This window comes from Triticum urartu, chromosome 5A (genome assembly GCF_056163025.1).
Source record: "Triticum urartu cultivar PI428250 chromosome 5A, HENAU_Tu73, whole genome shotgun sequence".
NCBI classification, from domain to species: Eukaryota; Viridiplantae; Streptophyta; class Magnoliopsida; order Poales; family Poaceae; genus Triticum; species Triticum urartu.
Window position 1 is genome coordinate 531,701,790 of NC_141877.1, and position 20,144 is coordinate 531,721,933.

The 20,144-nt window shown below is 44.8% G+C and overlaps 1 long non-coding RNA gene across 2 annotated transcripts; it reads right to left on the bottom strand.

Moving 5' to 3' along the window:
* Positions 1-422: 422 nt before the first annotated feature.
* On the bottom strand, positions 423-1,086 carry LOC125556539 (uncharacterized). 2 transcript variants are annotated; one of them, XR_007305122.2, is made up of 2 exons: positions 811-1,086; positions 423-699 (listed from the first exon to the last, which is right to left on the bottom strand). It is a non-coding gene; the product is annotated as an uncharacterized LOC125556539 (long non-coding RNA). The 2 variants fall into 2 exon arrangements; XR_015602594.1 differs by having other exon boundaries at positions 803-1,086.
* Positions 1,087-20,144: the final 19,058 nt, after the last annotated feature.

A 20,144-nucleotide genomic window follows, 5' to 3' on the forward strand; every position in this document is an offset into this window, starting at 1 on the left:
CGAATGAGATCACTGACATGACGAGGAGTCTCTAAATGGTCGAGAGGTAAAGATTGATATATTGGATGATAGTATTCGGAAACCGGAAGTGTTCCGAAATGTATCGGGTACATATCGGAGTACCGGGGGTTACCGGAACCGCCTGGGGGAAGATATGGGCCATAGGAGGGAGGCAAACCAGCCTACAAAGGGGTGGCATGCCCCTCATAGATAAGGAGGCCGAATAGGACTAGGAGAGGGGCGGCGCCCCCTTTCCTTCCCCTTCCCCCCCCCTTCTCTCTCTTTCCCCCTTTCCCCCTCCAGTAAAAGGTGTTGAGAATAATAACCCATTCGGTTATTAGGGGATAATCCCCGCTATTTCCCACTCGTGCAGTTCCACATTACTAGCAACCGTCATGTCGGTTACAGCCTGGAGAGACACCTTCAGCGAACCGTCGCCTCCCTCGGAGGCAACCGTTCCATTGTATATAAGCTTCGATCATCAATAAATAATACACAGTTGAATCATTTGTGGTATCTCTCGATCGTCTCTCTTTCAACACGTTACCAGCACGCTCCCGGCGGAGTGAATCCATCTGTGTGCCACTCGTTTATTGGACGACCTCAGCCCGGCGGAAACGCTTCCAAGCGGCAGCCTTGCATCATGCAGAGCAACGACATGAATCTCTCGATCTCTAATTAACTCTTCAAGGGCGATTCCTTGCAGGAAGTGAAGGAGAGAATGAGCAACAAGGGCATTGGCATCGGCCGATCCAAATTTCTCTTTATAGAACGTGAATCAACAAAAGGTACGATGCCTCACTTCATTACCATCTTCGCTGGACTGGTGGTAGCGCTCATCGCCATCTTCCCATCAGCGTCTAGCCTCGACCCTGCACTCGACTGAGCGACCGAAACCACCGGCTTCGCGTCCCGCGACGGAAACGCGGATCCGCGCAGATCGGTGGCGCCGGCCCTCTACAGGGTCGCCCTTCGGCATGCGCGTCGTGAGCGGCTCCTCCGATGTCGCAGTCGTCGATGTTGATGCAGTCGCGCCAAGCGCCCCCGCCGCCCGGCTGCGCCCGCGCCACACCCGTGGCCGGGCCCCTGCGCCAGGCCGTGGCCGCCCTCACGCGCGCCAGGCCTCGCCCGGCCCCGAGCTGCCGCGGCGCCCTCGCCGCACACTAGCACTCGCCGGCGCCTCGTGGCCTCCACCTTCAGAGTGTCGAGCAGCCGCAGCCCACCGTCGACCAACCGCACTGCCCGTGAGAGAACTTGGGGCCCAGCAGCGCTCAGGCCGTGCCTAATCCGCCTCCCCGGCGACTCCTCTGACGATGAATAGCGTGGCTGGAGTTCCTCCCGTCGCCCATGATGCGGGCGACCGGCCGTACCGTAGGTGCCTCCGAGGAAGAGCGCGGTTGGAGTCCCTCCGGTCTTGGTCATGTGGATTGGGGATCGAATCTACTCCTTCTGTGGATATCCCTGTCTACTCTTCCTTATCCGTTCGGTTGACCAAGTTGCCCGTGGCTGGGCTGCCCTACGTGGCATGTTTGCATGCGGTTGAGCCACCAGGAGCTCCTGCTAATTTACATTATTTGCTTAAATCTAACAGCAGTTCTAGCAGTGTAATTTTCCTGTTTTAGACCCTGTTAATTACTGCATTTCCTGTTGAGTTTAACATTCCAGAAAATATGTGGTTATTATATGTGGCATGTTCAATGTGTTTGCTTTTTAGCAATTCCTATAATATGTCCTACTAGTACAATGACATTGTTTTGCGATTGAGATTAAGTTTTCTCGCACAACATTTGCGATTGAGATCAATTTTCTCTCGCAAAATATTAATTCACTCCACTGAATTATCTTGCAACTTGATACAAGATCATCTCATTCAATTTGAGGTCTATACAATTCAAGTTTTACACTTGAGCATCAAGTTTGCAACATCATTATTATTCATTACATTAGTAGTGGTTTTCTGTAGAGTACCTTGTATTCCAGACGTGATGTAATATATTTCCATGTTTCTTACATGCTGAGATTCATCACATCTATTATTTGCAAATGAGATTGTTTATCTCTCGCAAAGGTAAATTCATTACCTCTGTAGTGCTGTTTCTCCGTTGAGTACGAGGTATTCCGGAATATTTTATGATGTATATATTTTCATGTTAACCACATGTCGAGATTAATACATCTATTTGCAATTGAGATTTTCAATTTCTTGCAAATACATATGCAAAATTCAAGGTGTCATCCTTAGCAATTTGAGTTTCACACTAATGATTTTGAGCCACCTTTGAGATCTATTAATTTTGCAACATTAAGATGTATTTATATTACACAATCTGTAATATAAATAAATTACCCGTTTTTCACCGGAGATGATATGTTCTATGTGTTTACCACATTGCCATTCCTCATGAACATGTCACAGCAGTCGAGATTGATTTCTCCCGCACAACAAACTTGTAAATTTTTGACAATAACATCTCCCTCATTATATTAGGAAAACACAAGGTAATGAGTTGGATCTACTGCCCACGTGCAGACTATCTCTATTACTGTGAGATCTGTATGATCTATGTGTTATGTTTCCACAACTGAGGTTGAGAATTTTCAAGTTATACACTTGAGTCAAATTTTTGCATTCGTATTACAAAACCATGATCGTTTTTAATTTACTTCTTGTAAATTAATTATCTCTAGCTTGCCTCTATAAGTAATCGATGGATAACAATTTGAGGCTCTTGCCCTCAATGGCCACAACTTACTTAAGCAGGTCATGGATATCAAGATCAGTCTTGCATCTCATGGGATAGCGCGCGCAATCCAAGCCACGCCACCGGGATGCAAAGGACCTCAAGGGTAATTGTTTGAAACTCACTTCAAACCCTCAACGTGACACCATCAAGCTGTCACGAGACCCTATGAGTATGGAGAGCATGATGGTTTGAATATGCATCAACCGACATGTTTGAAGACTATACATTTAGTCCCTTAGTCTCCTTAGTGATCTATTTATTTATGTTCATTTATGATGTTCTAATAAGAACATGATTATTGTTGTCATCATATATTGTATATCACAATATACTGTATCAGCTCTTTGATACAAATACATTTGTATGTATTCTATATATTTTACACTGATTTTCATATTGAGAATCTTCATGTCTATATATAGATTTCTACGGGAGTCAATCCGATGAAAAATGATATGTGCCTTCTGGACATATGCACCACAAACTTTATACTCAGGGAATTCCAGAAAGGAGATATTTAAATCATTAGACGCGACGAGGTATTTGTTGGCTCAACTCGAGTCATGTTTACCATCCCTGTGGGTACTCGAGTAACGTTGGGATGCTTTACTGCTTCCCAGGTTTAACTCGTACCCTACTAAACTATGAAGGTATCCGTCAAAATAGTTTCCATAGCGAGACTTATGATGACAATAACGAGAAATAACTTCTCTTTACCATATGCAACGGATATGGCAAGCACATTCCCTGTGTATCATCTGGATTGTACTACACATACGACACAACCCGTAGCACATGTTGTGTACGACATAGTTTTCCAGAATGTCTTGTACATGACAAACTTGGCATACTCGCCTTGGTCATCGAGACATTGAGTTGAAACTAAAGCTATTAGCAATTCCAATAGTTTATGTTTATTATGATGCTAAATTCTAATAACATTTGGATTTTATGTGCACTACAAGTGACAAAGGGAAGCTAATTTTAAGGCTTGCAGACCTTAAAGTCTACGCTGAACCACTCAGACTCCTTGAATGCATCAAGTCGAGGTAAGTCGTTCTTCCCAGCCATTGAGTAGACTATTCAGGTATTCCATGGTTCTAAAATACATATCTACATGATGGTCTTAAGTGTGTGCTTTATTCACAGGAAACCATTGGCTCATTATCCTGACATTGATTTCAAGCAAACCGGATAACATTGCAGAATTCTCCTTGAGGGCCTTCTCTATGGCCTTTTGATTGAAGTTTAGCAATTTGTCCTAATGTCTAGACTCAAAATGGTTTGGTAGAATCCTATCCAAAGAGTTAAGCTCATTGCATTATCTTTACTTTGGAATTGCAACTTACCAACTTTACGTTGGAGTCATGCAGTTTTACACGCTCATGAAAGAACTGCATAATCTTGTTCCCCTCTATCTTTGATATGTGGGTATCTACCAGGTATTTCCTATCTGCGGTAATTCGGTTGCATACCGATATCACCACCGGGCATACATCATTGGCCCCTCAACATATAGTTGGGATCTATGTGAGGAATAATTGTATTTCCGTCAATACCTCAAGCCCCTCACATGGGGAGTTATTCAAGGCCAATATGCTGATTCAATGAGGAACATTTCCAGGCATTAGGGGGAGATTTCAAGTACCATAAAGAATGCCAGGAAATTAGTGGAATGTTCAACACATTTCTGCCTCAAATCCACGTACTCAAAGATCTGAACTATGCGTTCAGAAGATTTGCAACACATTGCAAATAACCTGCCAGATTCATTTACTCACTATAAAGGTGTCACACAATCCTACAATCCTGCAAAAGTATGCCTTAAAGAGTGGAGGTACCAGCAAGATCCACTCCACTCCCCATTCAAAGCAGTAGGGGGAGATGTATGGCAGAAATACATCAGGATTTAGCTTCTCGCAAGCAAGTATATCATGGCCTGTGAATCAGTAAATGCAAGTCAACTTCACGTTGACAAACACCTAATGGGTAGTATACACCCAGTGGACGGGAAACCTCCACCAACCCAAGGCATAGTGCACACAATGACCGGGACATTGGAAAACCCGACTCAATCACATTGGGAAATCGCGAGCAGTCACCATTGGTAACGATATTTCCATCAAGTCTATATTGATATATAGATTCTGGAGAAACATATAACCAAAAGTCTACAATTGTCGACATACATTTCTCAACTAGATTGCGAAACCTTTCGAATGATTCATCAAATTTAAAGACCATGGCCATGGTAAAGTGTGAACAACACTCAGACTGAACTCAAGCAAAGGGTATAATTTAGGTAGAAATAATCTTGCTCAATAATGAGAAGGTATTCATAAGCAATACCTACACCAGTTTTCTTATGGAAACAGAATTGAGAACAACGAGGTGGTGAAACATAGAGCAAGTATTGTAGCACAAGGGTTCACGCAGATATCCAACTATTCTCCAGAGGTGGAATCTCTTTCCGATAACTTATATCATTGGCAGTAGAAAATCATCTATTTCTGTAGTTGATAGATGTAGTGATTACATACCCATGTAGATCACTAGATTCAGATATAGATGGTTCCCGACAGAACCTCAATTCTGAATCGAAGTACAAAATGCAACATACACTGTGTAAAATCAATAAGTCCCCATATGACTTATTATTATCGTCGGTACATTTGGTACAACCGACGTAGTGAGTTCCTTATACACAAGGATTACTCCTACAATGATGGTTATCCATGTTTGTGTGTCTGCAATGATGACACATGTAATCATCTAAATGACAGAGTTTAAAATGAAGGATTTCGATAAACCAAAATACCGCTCGTTACTACAACTTGAGCACCTTCATTCATACATTATGGTATACTACGTTGTCTATATCCAAAATATATTGGATAAATTCATTGTGGAAAAATCTTATCCATCCATAACTCTCATGGTAGTTCATTCTCCAGACATAGAGAAAGATCTATTTAAACCAAGAGATGATGAAAATGAGATATTGGGACTCAACGTTCCATAAGCCATTGGATCCACCAAACACAATTGGTTGGTACTCAAGAATATCTTTCGATATCTCCAAGGCATCAAACATCTTGTCCTGGTTTTTCAGTTTCACAGAAATGTGAGCACCGATATCATTGGATACATCGATCAGATCCCCACTATGTCAGATCGTAGATAAGCTTAGTGTTCCTACTAGGTGTGATAGCCCTCTCATGACGAGTCTTCAAAATAGACCTCACGGATACATCCACCAACCATTATCTCAAAGATAATGTTTCTTGTGTTGCACGGATGCAAACAAGTTACTTAATAAGCAATATCAGTATATTGCATATCTTGCAAGTTAAATCATGTGACTGATATGTTATGAAGTCTCTACCAACTTCTACATTCTAGAAATATGTTCATGGAATTGGTATGTGAGGGCTTCGAAATTTGCAAGAATCAGGAGGGTACCTTCCTGAATTGTTTCTGTCCAAAGCATCATATTATACTCTTTTTCCTTCATGAATTTACTTTACAGGTTCTCATAAAGGTTTTTAATGAGGTAATATCAACATGAGATCATATGTCATACTTTATGTTTTCCCCTCTAGGGTTTTTAGGAAAGTATATACGACATATTTATTGTACTCTAAATTCTATGAATATACTTCATATTGAGTTAACGGAGGCAATAATCATTATATGTTGGATCATTTTCTCCTTATTTTCCCACTGGGTTTGAAGGAGTTTTACCAGCATAGCCTGCACTACTCCTCACATTTTTCCTACAGGGTTTTTGGAGGAGACTTAACCAATGATGATGGATCCTTATGCAATCAAGCGTTGATTATGGGGGGTGTTGAGAATAATAACCCATGCGGTTATTAGGGGATTATCCCCGCTCTTTCCCACTCGTGCGATTCCACATTACTAGCAACCGTCATGTCGGTTACAGCCTGGAGAGACACCTTCAGCAAACCGTCGCCTCCCTCGGAGGCAACCATTCAATTGTATATAAGCTTCAATCATCAATAAAGAATACACAGTTGAATCATTTGTGGTCTCTCTCACTCGTCTCTCTTTCAATAAAAGGAAAGGGGGGCGAATCCAACTAGGAGCCCAAGTAGGATTCCTCCTACTAGGGTGCGCCTAGGTCTGGCATCCTCCCCTCCCTCCTTTATATACGTGGGGGCACCTACAAGACACATTAATTGTTCCTAGCCGTGTGCGGCGCCCCCTCCACAGTTTACGCCTCCGGTCATATTCACGTACTGCTTAGGCGAAGCCCTGCGTGGATCATTTCACCATCACCGTCACCATGCCGTCGTGCTGACGAAACTCTCCCTCAACACTTTGCTGGATCAAGAGTTCGAGGGACGTCATCGAGCTGAACATGTGCAGAACTTGGAGGTACTGTACGTTCGGTGCTTGATCGGTCGGATCGAGAAGAAGTTCGACTACATCAACTGCATTAAAAACGCTTCCGCTTTCGGTCTACGAAGGTACGTGGACATACTCTCCTCCTCTCGTTGCTATGCATCTCCTAGATAGATCTTGCGTGGGGGTAGGTTTTTTTTTAAATTGCATGCTACATTCCCCAACATTGATAACTCAAGATTGGGATTTGCTTCTCCAACGATGAAGAGATATTCTTTGGGCCCTCTTGGTGTTACAGTATCCATATTTGTCTGGCCAGGCACAGTGTGATTTGATCACAAGGATACCGGAATGCGGAAACAAGAAAAGGGAACAAAACTGGTAACAAGGAAACAGACATAGTGAGCAAGTTGTTGATTCACAGAGTTGCCATTAAATCTCTGTAACATCCCAAATTTTCAATTTGGAATGTTATACATTAGATCATCATTGCATATCATGTTTTATTGCTTTTTCGTTCAGTAATCCTCGAAATCCTAAGCAACTCAAGGACCCTCGGAGAGAGTTGGGGATTTCCCGGTTTTCATATTTGATTCTTTTATCAAATAATCAAACGAGGATTTGATTTTAATTATTTCTCTCCAAAAAATATTTCACATTAAAAATTAAAGAGAGGAGGTAATATGACTTCTCCAAAATAAATGAAATATTGGAGGAAAAATATTAAAATCATTAAATTGATTTTTATTTTGATATTATTCGGATTTTATTTGCTTTAGAAAAAAAAATATGTTTTCAAAATTGCATTTTAGGGCCAAGAAAATGTTCATCTTGTTCTAAATATTTTATTTAGACAGTGAAAATTTGTTTTGGCATTTTTAGATTTTTATTTATTTTTCTAGGATTTTATTTCTGTCGGCGGAATTATTTAAAAAAAGTTTCGCGCCCGACTGGGCATAAGGCCCGGCCGAGCAAGGCCGGCCCAGCCACCGCAGCCTCCTGCGCGCGCGCGCCGCCGCCACTCGGACCGGAGTCCGAGTTGGACTCCGCCTCCGCCGCGCCTTGCCCCCTCCTCCAAGTCGCCGCCCCCGCCCCCTTTATATACGCCGCTGCCCCGAGCCCCAACACCACTACCACCGCCGCCAACCCCGCCGCCGCTTGCCGCCGCCGCCGCCAAGCCCCGCCACCCCGCACCCCGCCTCGCCGGACCTCTCGCCGGAGGTATCTGCCGGATTCGAGCCATCGGTTTTTTTAAAAAAACGTTCGGTTTATTTTTTTCGAAACCCTACTTTTCGTTTTTTTAATAGATCGGTTTTTCTCCGGTTTATTTATTTAGCGAGCGTTCGCTCGTTCGTTCGTTTAACCGAACGCGTTCTTCGTTAAGATCCAGATAACGAACGTCCATTCGTTAATCTGTTCATCGTTTTTCTTTTTCTCGGGTTTATTCCGTGATTTTTCTGATCGTGATTTCTGATACGATCTTAGTTTCTGTTTATCTTTTCGCCCGTTTATCGGAATCAGGCGATTCAAGCGCCTGGAGTTTCATCTCGAAACCCTCTTTCCGTTTAACCAACTCAAACAAGTTTTTGCTACTGTAAAATTTGACCTAGTTTCAGATTAGTAAACGAATCTTCTTTCTTTTGCCGTTTGAGTTTCGTTGCTCCGTTTGATTTGATTCTTTTTGCGAACCGGAGTTCTTAAGTTGAACTTTCTGGTCAACCTCTTTTATTTGAGTTTTTCTTGTGCATCGTTGCTTGTTACTTATGTATGCTATTGTTTGCTTGCGATAGAATTCCCGGAGTGCGAAGCGTGTTACTATGGGTCTCTAGGATTCGCGGATCGTCAGCAAGGCAAGTAACACTTTGATCATAGCCCTTTATCACCCAGTTTTTATGCATTAGTTCCAATCCTCAAACATTGCATGATTAGGATGTCATTAACTTGTGGGTTGGGAAGTAGTTGATGAGGTAGAACCTATTGCCCTGTTATATTCAAACCCTTGGGAGTTACTTCTATGCTTGCTTATATTACTATGCTCTGCTATGCTCGTAGACGTGGTTTGGGTTTGAGTGAAATCCATGACAGATGTGAGTTTGTTAATTAATGGTTCAACTTAAGGTGGCAACTTAATCAAACATCTGGGTGGATTGAGGCACCTGGAGTACCCAGTGTTCCCTGTATTTTTGGAAATCCCGGAGTACCCGTGTGATCTTCCTATGGACCGCCACCCAGGCTCAAAGGGAACTGAGATGATTCATGCTAGAAACTTCCGTGTGTAGCCACAAGCTATTATGGGCTCTAGCATAGTTGAGTAAGTTACGTAAAGCTCTTGAAGAGGCAGATCAGCACGTAGTGGGATGTTGGTTTGGTATGGTCTGACCGGAGTAGAGAGTTAATATTTTTGAAAGACTATGTCTCGGTCATCCGTTTCTCAAACACCCTGTAGTGCGAGAAATCCAACGGAGGCGATTGAGTCTTGTGGGGAAAAGTACACAAACCTCTGCAGAGTGTACAATCTAATTATGGTTAGCCGTGTCCCCGGTTATGGACAATTCTTGAGTATCTAGTACTTGGGTTATCACATGTATCTCATCATGTTTAATTAATATTGTTGGGTTGTTCACTACTAGGGAAAACCTTATACACAGAATCTTAGCAGCAGCGCGGCATAAAAACAGGCGCTGCCGCTAAGTAGTAGCAGCGCGGCTACGGAAAGCTCACTACTGGTGCAAACTTAGCAGTAGCGCGTGACGCTTAAACCGCGCTGCTACAAAAATCCACCGACAGTACACAACGACATAAGTTTACCAGTAGCGCGGCGCCAGGGAGCCCGCTGCTGCTAATGCCATAGTAGCAGTGCGCTTTTTTGTCACCTCGTTGCTGCTAATTTTGAAATTGTGCACAGGGTTGGCCCGTTTAGCAGTAGCGCGTGACAGGAAAGTGCGCTGTTGCTACGCTCTTAGCAGCAGCGCGCTTTCTCTCCCGCGCTACTGCTAAGACGCAGCACCCACCACCTTTTCCACCTCCCCCTCCCCATCTCGTCCCCTCCCTTTCCCCTACCTCCCACATCCTCCCTCTCTCACTCTTCTTCTTCCTCAATACTTCTCCCCCCATTACTCTCCCTCTTCTACCTACCTTTCTCTCTCTTCATTACTCCTAGCTATAACTACACCACCTCCATTAATTCATCTCCTTTCTCTTTTTCCTCCCCCCTCCACTAGTTGAAGTTGTCTCCTCCCAAATTAGCTAGCTAGGTAGATGTAGCATTTAGTTAAGTGACCTATTTGCCCCCTAACTAGATCTTTCTTTGTCAAGAAGAGCTTTGTGCACTTTTGACATCCCTACATCATCATCTCCACCGTGTGCTCGATCTCGAGATAGAGGTGTGATTAATATTTCATGCTTTTGCAAAATGGAAATATGTTTATGCATGTGTGTGTGATATTTTTATGGAAATTGTGTGTGTGGCATGAGTTGACGCCAAATTGTGCATTTGAGTTGCCTATGTTTTGCCGAAATGTCGATTTATTTCCGTTTCGGCGAATTCCGGGCAAACTCTAGATCTATATATGTCCTATTTTTAAGGAAGGTCATGCCGAATTTTTGTATGACTTTGATGAATGCACGCATTTTTATAATCAATTTGTTTATTATTACCGTGCAGAGTTGACAATGGTCAGTGGAACGATGGTGGACAGGTGGTTGCGGTCGGCGGTGCAGGACATGAAGGAAAATAACGTGACCGAGGTTTTATGTCCGTGTCGAAAATGCAAAGGAATAGTTTGGCTTGACCCCCATGTCGATGGTCGTGTCGAAGCGCACCTGCTCATGACTGGTTTCATGGATGGCTATACTCGGTGGATAACTGAACATGAGGATGATGATGTTGAGGATGCCGACGGGGCAGGCAATGATGACACGGGGCAAGACGAAGAGATGATCGATAATGGCGGCGGGGAAGAGGCCGGACATGGCGGCGGAGAAGGGGCCGGACATGGCGGCGGAGAGAACGACATGGACTCCACGCAGCAGAGTTCGTCGGTACTAAATTCAATCGTGCGGGACCCTCATGTTTAAGCATTGCTTCGCAAGGAGACAAGTACTGAGAGAGCTGCTTCTAGAGAGGAGGCTAAGCTGGAGCAACTGGTGGTAGACTCGAACACTCCATTGTATGATGGTTGCAATCCTGAGGTGACCGGCTTGAGTTTCACGCTCCAACTGCTGAAGACGAAGGCTAAAAACAAATGGATCGACACTAGCCTCGATGAGCATCTCAAGTACCTAAAGGATGTTCTTCCCGAGGGTAATCTATGTCCTAGTAGTGTTGATGAGGCCAAGAAGATCGTGTGCCCTCTTGATCTGCCACACGTTAGATACCATGCATGCATCAACGATTGCATAATTTATCGGAAGGAGCACGCGGAAAAAACAAGTTGTCCGGTGTGCAATGCTTCTCGATACAAGAAGGCCGGGAAGAAATGCCCCCAGAAAGTGGTATGGTACTTACCGATCACTTCCCGTCTCCAGAGGTATTTTGTAGATCCCAAGGAAGCAAAGCTAATGCGCTGGCACACGGAGAAGAAGCCCGACGATGGAGATGATCCGAAGCTGAGACACATCAAGGATGGAAGCCAGTGGAGAGCGTTGAACAGCTTCTATCGGTATTTTGAATGTGATGCAAGGAACATCGTGCTCGGTGCGTGTACCGATGGCATGAATCCGTTTGGCAACCAGAGCACCAACCATAGCACATGGCCCGTGTTTGTATGGATGTACAACCTCCCCCCTGGTTGTGCATGAAATCGAAGTACATTCACATGAGCATGCTTATTCAAGGGCCGAAACAACCAGGAAATAATATTAATTTGTATCTGGGGCTACTTCAGGAGGAGTTAGACACGTTATGGAAAACACCGGCCAAGACATGGGATGCCAGCAAAGGCGAGTATTTCAACATGAGAGCCGCGCTGATCATGACAGTGCACGACTATCTTGGTTACGGATATGTGGCAGGCCAGGTGTGCCATGGATATTGCGGATGCACGCGGTGCATGGATGATACGACGTCTCAGCAGCTAACGTCATGGAAAGATGGCGGGTCTGGGAAAATCGTGTGCATGGGGCATCGAAGATGGCTCGAACAGGACGACCCGTGGAGAAACCATGGAGATCTATTCAATGGTCACGCTGAGCATCGAGGACCTCCACATAAGCAGAGCGGTGCCGAAATCGATGAGCTGTTGAAAACCGGAAGGAGTGCCCCGCGCCAGGAAAGACGATGAGAAAGGCGCCGGAGCCGCTGCTGAAGGTATGGAAGATGAGGTCTGTGTTCTGGGACTTGGAGTACTGGCACAAACTCGATACACCTCATTGCCTTGATCAAATGCATATCTGTAAGAATGTCCTTGAGAGCTTGCTCGCAACACTGATGAACATGCCGGATAAGACCAAGGATGGGCCGAAGGCAAGAAAAGACTTGCAAGATTTGAAAATCAGGGAAGATATGCACATGCCGCCCCGTAAAATGTCAGACGAGACAGAGACGGAGACAGAGGCACGGGAGAAGAAGGGCAAGAAAATAAAGAATGAGGATTATTGCCCCCCTTCTTGCTTCACCTTAAGTCGGGATGAGATCAATCAATTCTTTAAGTGCCTTACCGGAGTCAAAGTTAGTTCCGGTTACTGTGGCAAGATAAGTAGATATCTAGACACGGACAAGAAAAGGTTCAGCGGGATGAAGTCTCATGACTGTCATGTGATGATGACGCAGATATTACCTGTTGCCCTTAGAGGGATAATGGACAAGCACGTCCGTGACACACTTATTGCTCTCTGCAACTTTTTCAACGTCATCTCTCGAAAGTCGATCAGTGTGAAGCAGCTCCGAAGTCTACAGGAAGAGATCGTTGTGATACTGAATGAGCTTGAGATGTACTTCCCGCCCACGTTCTTTGACGTGATGGTGCATCTGTGTGTCCATATTGTGGATGACATAATAGACCTGGGGCCGTCATTCCTGCACAACATGATGCCGTTTGAGAGGATGAATGGGATCATCAAAGGATTCGTTCATAACATGTCCCATCCGGATGGAAGCATCGTCCAGGGCTATTTGACACAAGAGTGCATCTCTTTCTGTGAGAATTTTCTATATGGTGCAGACCAGCCGCCTAGTGTTAGTGTTGGTTTGCCCGTTAACAAGCACGATGGGAGGCTCGAAGGAGAAGGTCACTGCAACAGTCACAGGGAACTGCACGTGGCATACTCAGATCGACGCAGTGACTTTGACAGAGCAAACTTGGTAGTGCTACAACACCTAGACGAGGTAGATCCTTTCGTGGCACTGCACAAAGAAATTATCGCAAAGAAGTATCATGACCGGGGGGTATGCAGGACGGACGCTAAAGTTACTAGAGAGCACAGCTCCACTTTCCTGCATTGGTTCAAAGAGCATATTATTGCTAATCCCCCGGAGGAGGGCTCTAAGGACGGATTGCTCATATACGCCTTAGCACATGGCCCCTCGCCCAACCTCGTAACCTATTAGGCATATGATATCAACGGATACATGTTCTACACGGAGGCCAAAGATATGGACAGTGATGAATATCAGAACTCAGGGGTGACGATGGAATGCATGACCAGCAGCGACAACGGCGCAACTGAACGATTTTATGGAAGGGTCGAGGAGATCTGGGAGCTTGACTACTCTGGACTGCACAACACGACGATGTTCCGTGTTAGATGGGCTAAGAATGTCGAAAGAGAAAGCCGGATTTTCACTACCATGACTATACCCGACGCCAAGAGCGCTACCATGAACGCTATCGCAAAAAATGAGCCATGGGTACACGCTAAGCACGTGACACAATGCTTCTTCATAACAGACCCATGCAATCCCTGTCGTGTTGTCGTGAGGAAATGCAAAAGAAACATCATTGGAATGGATGGAGTCGCCAACGAGGAAGACTATGATCAGTACGGCAACCCAATGAGGGAACATGACGATGATGATGAAGTATACGTCAAAAGAAGAATCAATACTACATTACCAAAGAAAAATCGTACTCCATGGAAAAGGCAAAGTCACAATGAGGGGCTCAATTATTCTTTGACGAACAAGAAGGGAAAGAAGCTGACTCAAAAACGAAAACGTCAGCGCTGAGGAATCGGTCAAATGATGTAATATATATATATATATGTTCCTATTTTGTATACACACTTAATTAGCCATTATTATGCATGGGTCCAATGATGTAATATATATATGTTCCTATTTTGTATACACACTTAGCCATTATTATGCAAGGGTCCAATGATGTAATATATATGTTCCTATTATGCTGAGGAAAAGAAAAAGAGAAACTGGTTATAGAAGTAGCGCTTTAGTGAAAAAGAGCTACAGCTAGTCAAGGTAGCAGTAGCGGTTTCTGCAGAAAATCGCTATAGCTGCTCGTAATAGTAGTAGCGCGTTTCGTGTAAACGCGCTACTGCTACATCCACTTAACCCAAAATTCTCCCTCTCCCTGCTTCATCCCGCCTCTTTTCTCCCAAATCCCCACTCTCTCTTCCCCGGCCCCGTCGCACCGCCGCGCCCGCCCCCGACCCCGGTGCGCTCGCCCCTGACCCCGCCGCGCCCGACCCCGGCGCGCTCGCCCCTGACCCCGCCGCGCCCGACCCCGGCGGTGCTCGCCCCCGACCCGTCGGCCCTCGCCTCCCTCCTCTGCTTCCTCCCCTCCCAACCTTGGCCGTCGTCGGGCCTGCCTCCTCGCCCTGCACCCTCTGTAAACCACCCCCCCTCTCTCTCTCTCTCTCTGCTAGCTAGGGTTAATTTACTTAGGTTTTAGTTATGTTAATTAGGTTATCTATTTAGTTATGAATTTAGATAGGTTTCAAAATTTGCTGAATTTATATGCAAATTTGAATTGGACATGTGATATGTGGATATGTCATGTTTTGGACATGTCATGTTTTGGTAAATGATCCGAGTTGCCTATGTTACGCCGGAATGTTGATTCATTTCCGTTCCGGTGAATTTCAAGCGCTCGATATGTCCATTTTTTAGCAAAGGTCATGCCGAAATTGTCCTCGTGCCTTATCATCCAAAGTAAGTCAGTTTCGAACAACCCTTTCATACATTTCAATCATTCCTTCTCTCTCTATGGGGAATAATTTGAGGTGTCTTTTCCCCGCAGCAATGGGCGCGCCGTCCTTATCGTTCTTTATCCGCAAGTCTCCCACGCCGTGTATTTTGACCCTTCCAGAGACTACGAGAAAAAAGACTACACCCACATAATGAATATTCTAGATGATGCTCTCCAAGGCTTCAGCTTTAGAGGTGGCCACATGTAGATCACGAAACAAAGGAACAAGAAGATGGGTTTCGCGCATAAAACTAACTTCTCCTGCATCCAAGTCCCAAAACCAAGCAAGAAGGATGGATTCTACATCCTCCGTCTCATGATTCAGTTCAACAAGGATCACCAAAAGCTTCGCATGAGAAGTAGAAATGATGATCATATCCACAAGTGGCTAGAATCTCATGGAGAAGCGGATTATAAACTTAGAGATGACTTCTTTCGCATCCAAAGTGACATTGCGACGATCATCATGAAAGAAGTCGTCGATGAGAAGGGGATGTTCCACCACGGCCCTATATCGCGAGCTGACGTCCGAACTCGCATAGGCATGCAATGTCTAGACCTCACGCCGTTCAAGAAGCTAGGGTCCATCCTCGATGATATGGAAGGATGGAACTTCTAGTGATTTATGATGCCAATGATGATGATATGTGTCGGTTGAACTTGTATACTATTTGTAGCGATGCAACTTTGTGATGTCCATGATTCCTGCCGAACTTGCGTAACGCTACTTTGTTAGTTTGCGTACGATGACCTGCGTACCTCTAGTTAATTAATTTGCATACTGTATGTTGCATCTAGTTGCTAACCCTTTCTTTTTCGGTGTTCTCTAGTATATTTTGTTGCATATATATGATTGTACATCCTCTTCATGAACATGCATCTCTAACAGGTACCTAGTTTCTTGATGGCGAGATGGAACTGCTATGTCGTGTACAAAGGAAAGGTTCCGGGGGTGTACAACGAGTGGCATGAGTGTCAGGCGCAAGTGAATGGGTTCTCGGACGCCAGCCATAAAGGCTTCAAAAGCAGACAAGAAGGAGAAGCTAGTTACTTGAGGTTCACGCTAGCGCGAGAGAGGACTCGTAACCGCCATCTCATGTATTGCATAGTTCTGCTCTCACTCATAGTGATAGCTCTTCTCGCGTATACCTTTGTTTAGATGGATGACGTTGTAGTTGCAAGTATTCGAGACTTGCATGTATCGCTATTTTCGAGATGATGACAAGATACCACTTTGTGTTGGATGATGATTATGACGAGACTATTTGTATGTATATGCTATGATTACATTTGTGGTCTCGCGGGCATTTGTATGTTTATCATGATGACATTTGTATGTGCTAAAGATTCTTCTATAAAGCCTGTTCAAATACAAAACAAATATGCCAAAAAAACAAAAAAACTACTAGAATTAGCAGTAGCGAGTGGAGAAAAGTTAGCAGCAGCGCGGTTGTAGCAGTAGCGCGCACAGGGGAAGCGCGCTATAGCTATTAGCAGTAGCGAGGTTCCTTTAAGAGCGCTGCTGCAACACTTGTGTAGCAGTAGTGCGGGTGGACCAGCGCTACTGCTATACGTTAGCTGTAGCGCCTTATTAGTAGCGCTGGCCCCCGCGCTACTAGAAGGCCGAAAACCCGCGCTGCTGCTAGGCTTTTCCCTAGTAGTGGTTAATCACTTTAATTGGGATTGAGTTGGAGGAACCTTCTCAATGTTGTTCAACCACCATGATAGTTAAATTAAAATCTATTCCTTTGTTGTAGGGAAAAATTGGCTTTTCGCAAAATTTTAACCATAGAGCTTTCCACCAGCCATATATGCATGTAGTGATAGCATTATTCTATTCTTGCTCTACTGTGTTATATTGCCAACATATTCCATGTGCTGACCCTGCAACGTATTATGTTGCAGACTTTTCAGACGACGAGTAAGGTTCGTTAGGTCGTTGCCGTGCAGCTCAGCTATGCCGTTGGAGTTGATGGACTCACTTTATCTTCCAAGCCTTCCGCTGTTATCGTATTAGATGGCCTTAAGCCATATTATTGTAATAAGTTCTCTCTTGAGACATTCGATGTAATAAGTGTGTGATTGCTACTCTGTTATAAATCCTTCGAGTACTGTGTGTGTCAGCATTACCGATCCAAGGATGACACTGAAGCACAGAGACTTGACCATCTGAGGTCGGGTCGCTACAAGATGGTATCAGAGCACATGCTGAGTGTAGGACATGACCACTAAGATAAACCCTAGGTCACACTTCTCTACTCATTTCTGACTCCTCTCCATTTTCTACTCTTTAGGATGACAGAGATGAAGAACAAGTTTGCACAACCGGATGAAGACACACCTTTTGGACGCCACTTGAAGGAAGTCACTAGGTACTTGAACATTGGAATACCAAGCTTCACCGGGACATACAACGCCACTTTACCTGAAGAGGAGCGCTTAATGATTCAAGTACAAGTTCCAGGAAGGACGTTCTCGCCAACTTGTAAACCCATAGAGTTTTCTTTCGAAGCACCCACCTGGAGTCTAGGCAAGAGCATGCCAGCCCACATTACCATGGGACGCATTGGAGAAGTTTACAACAGGGAGCTTAAGGACACTATTTACCAAATATGTGGGCGCCGAGACGAGTAATGGGAAGTAATCAACACCAGGACGGATAGATCCATTACAGCTTTCATCCAGGAATTAAACCCGCACATCCGACGTCAGGAAAACCAGATGTGCGCAGACATGACGGACTTGAAGAAGGCGAACACTAGGATCATCGAACTGGAGGAAGAACTCAAGTTTACACGCGATGGATATGAGGAGGAAATCAAGACACTACTGGAGAAGAATGACGACCTAGTCAAGAAGATCGGAGTATTCATGGCAAGACCAGCACCGGGAGACGAAGACGAAGATCCCACTTGCCCGGACAACTACATCATCATCGACGACACCGATTCCGATCCTAGTGATGATGACTTTGAAGACGAAGCTGGAGCAGACATCATGGAGTCTTCCACCGATCAAAATTTCTAGATGACTACCATATATTACTAGTATTCCCCCATGCATTTAGTAGTAGTTGAGCACTTGTGCGATAGTTCTAGATCATTTGTATGCCCTTGCTTGATTGATTGAGTGAAATGATTGTGTTTGTCTCATGTGCATATGGGTAGTGTTTTCTCATTAGACCTCTTTTCTATTCTAATATCTTCCATCTAAACCCCTCAAATGCCTCCGAGACGTGACATCGATTTTGCCTTCCCACCGGAGCTCACCCATTTGATCCAACAGCAGAATGCGTTGATGCAATTGCTAGTTCAGAATCAGGGCAACAACAACAACAACAACAACAACAACACGCCGCCCGTGGACAACCTAGCCCGTTTTCTAAGGTTACAGCCGCCGGTGTTTTCTAGTAGCATCGAGCCCATAGTTGCGAACGATTGGCTACGTCGTATTGGAAGGGAGTTGACCACCGCAGGTTGCACAGATGCTGAGAGAGTGCACTTTGTTGCACATCAATTGGATGGACCAGCAGCCTCATGGTGGGAGAATTACACAGCCACTTTTCCTATAGCCAATGTCACTTGGGACCAGTTTCAGCAAGCTTTCCGCACAGCCCATGTCTCCACTGGAGCTATGCAAATGAAGAAGCGGGAGTTCCGCAACTTACGACAGGGGAACCGTACTGTGGCTCAATACATGGATGAGTTTAGCAAGTTATCTCGCTACGCCCCTGATGATGTGGCCACAGATGCCGCGAAGCAGGAGAAGTTTATGGAAGGGCTGAATGATGAGATGAGTATGCAGTTGATGGTAGCAACCGTCAACAACTACCAGGAGTTGGTAGATAAGGCTCTTATGATTGAAGGGAAGCATCAGCAGATTGAGAGCCGCAAGAGAAAGTATGGACAAGGGAAGTATAACTCAGGAGCTCAGCAGAAGCCTCGCCTAACCCCGAACTCGGGAGGACTTATTCATAACCATGGAGGTCACAACCACACTGGAGGAGGATCGCATAACCACAATGGTTCTAAGAATGGGAATGAGAACGGAACCAACAATAATCATAACCGCCCCAACCCAGCCACACCCGCCAAAAGGGACTTAAGTCATGTTACTTGTTTCAAGTGCGGGAAGACTGGACACTACACCACGGAGTGCCCCGAAGGAAAGAATGGAAATGGAAATGGGAGCGCTGGGAAGAAGCCAAATCCATTCAACAAAGGACAAGTGAACCACGTTAACATGGAGGAGGTTGAAGAGCAGCCGGACGCGGTAATAGGTAAGTTTTTGGTTAAGTCATTTACCGCTCTTGTTCTCTTCGATACTGGTGCATCGCATTCATACATATCAAGGGGATTCGTGGATAAGTTTAAACTACCAACCCAAACCCTTAGGACCCCTCTTTTAGTGAGTTCACCCGGAGCAGAGTATATGGCTAGCCGATGGTGTGACCAGATACCCCTAACCATTGGTACACATGTTTTTCCGTCCGACCTAATTATCTTGGAGTCACAAGGATTGGATGTGATATTAGGTATGGACTGGATGTCAAAGTTTGGAGGAAGCATTGACTGTGCTAGTAAGTCGATTTATCTCACCACCCCGGAAAGAAAAAGGATTAAGTATGTATCTAGACATGTGCCTAGGAGGAGTCAAGTGAATGCCCTTACGGGAGTTGTTCAGGAGGAAGTGCCTGTAGTGAAGGATTACCCAGATGTTTTTCCAGAGGAGTTACCAGGCATGCCACCGGATAGAGACATTGAGTTTTTGATAGAGCTGTTGCCAGGTACAGGACCAATATCCAAGAGACCCTATCGGATGCCCGCAAATGATCTGGAAGAAATTAAGAAACAGATCAAGGAGTTATTGGAGAAAGGATACATCCGAT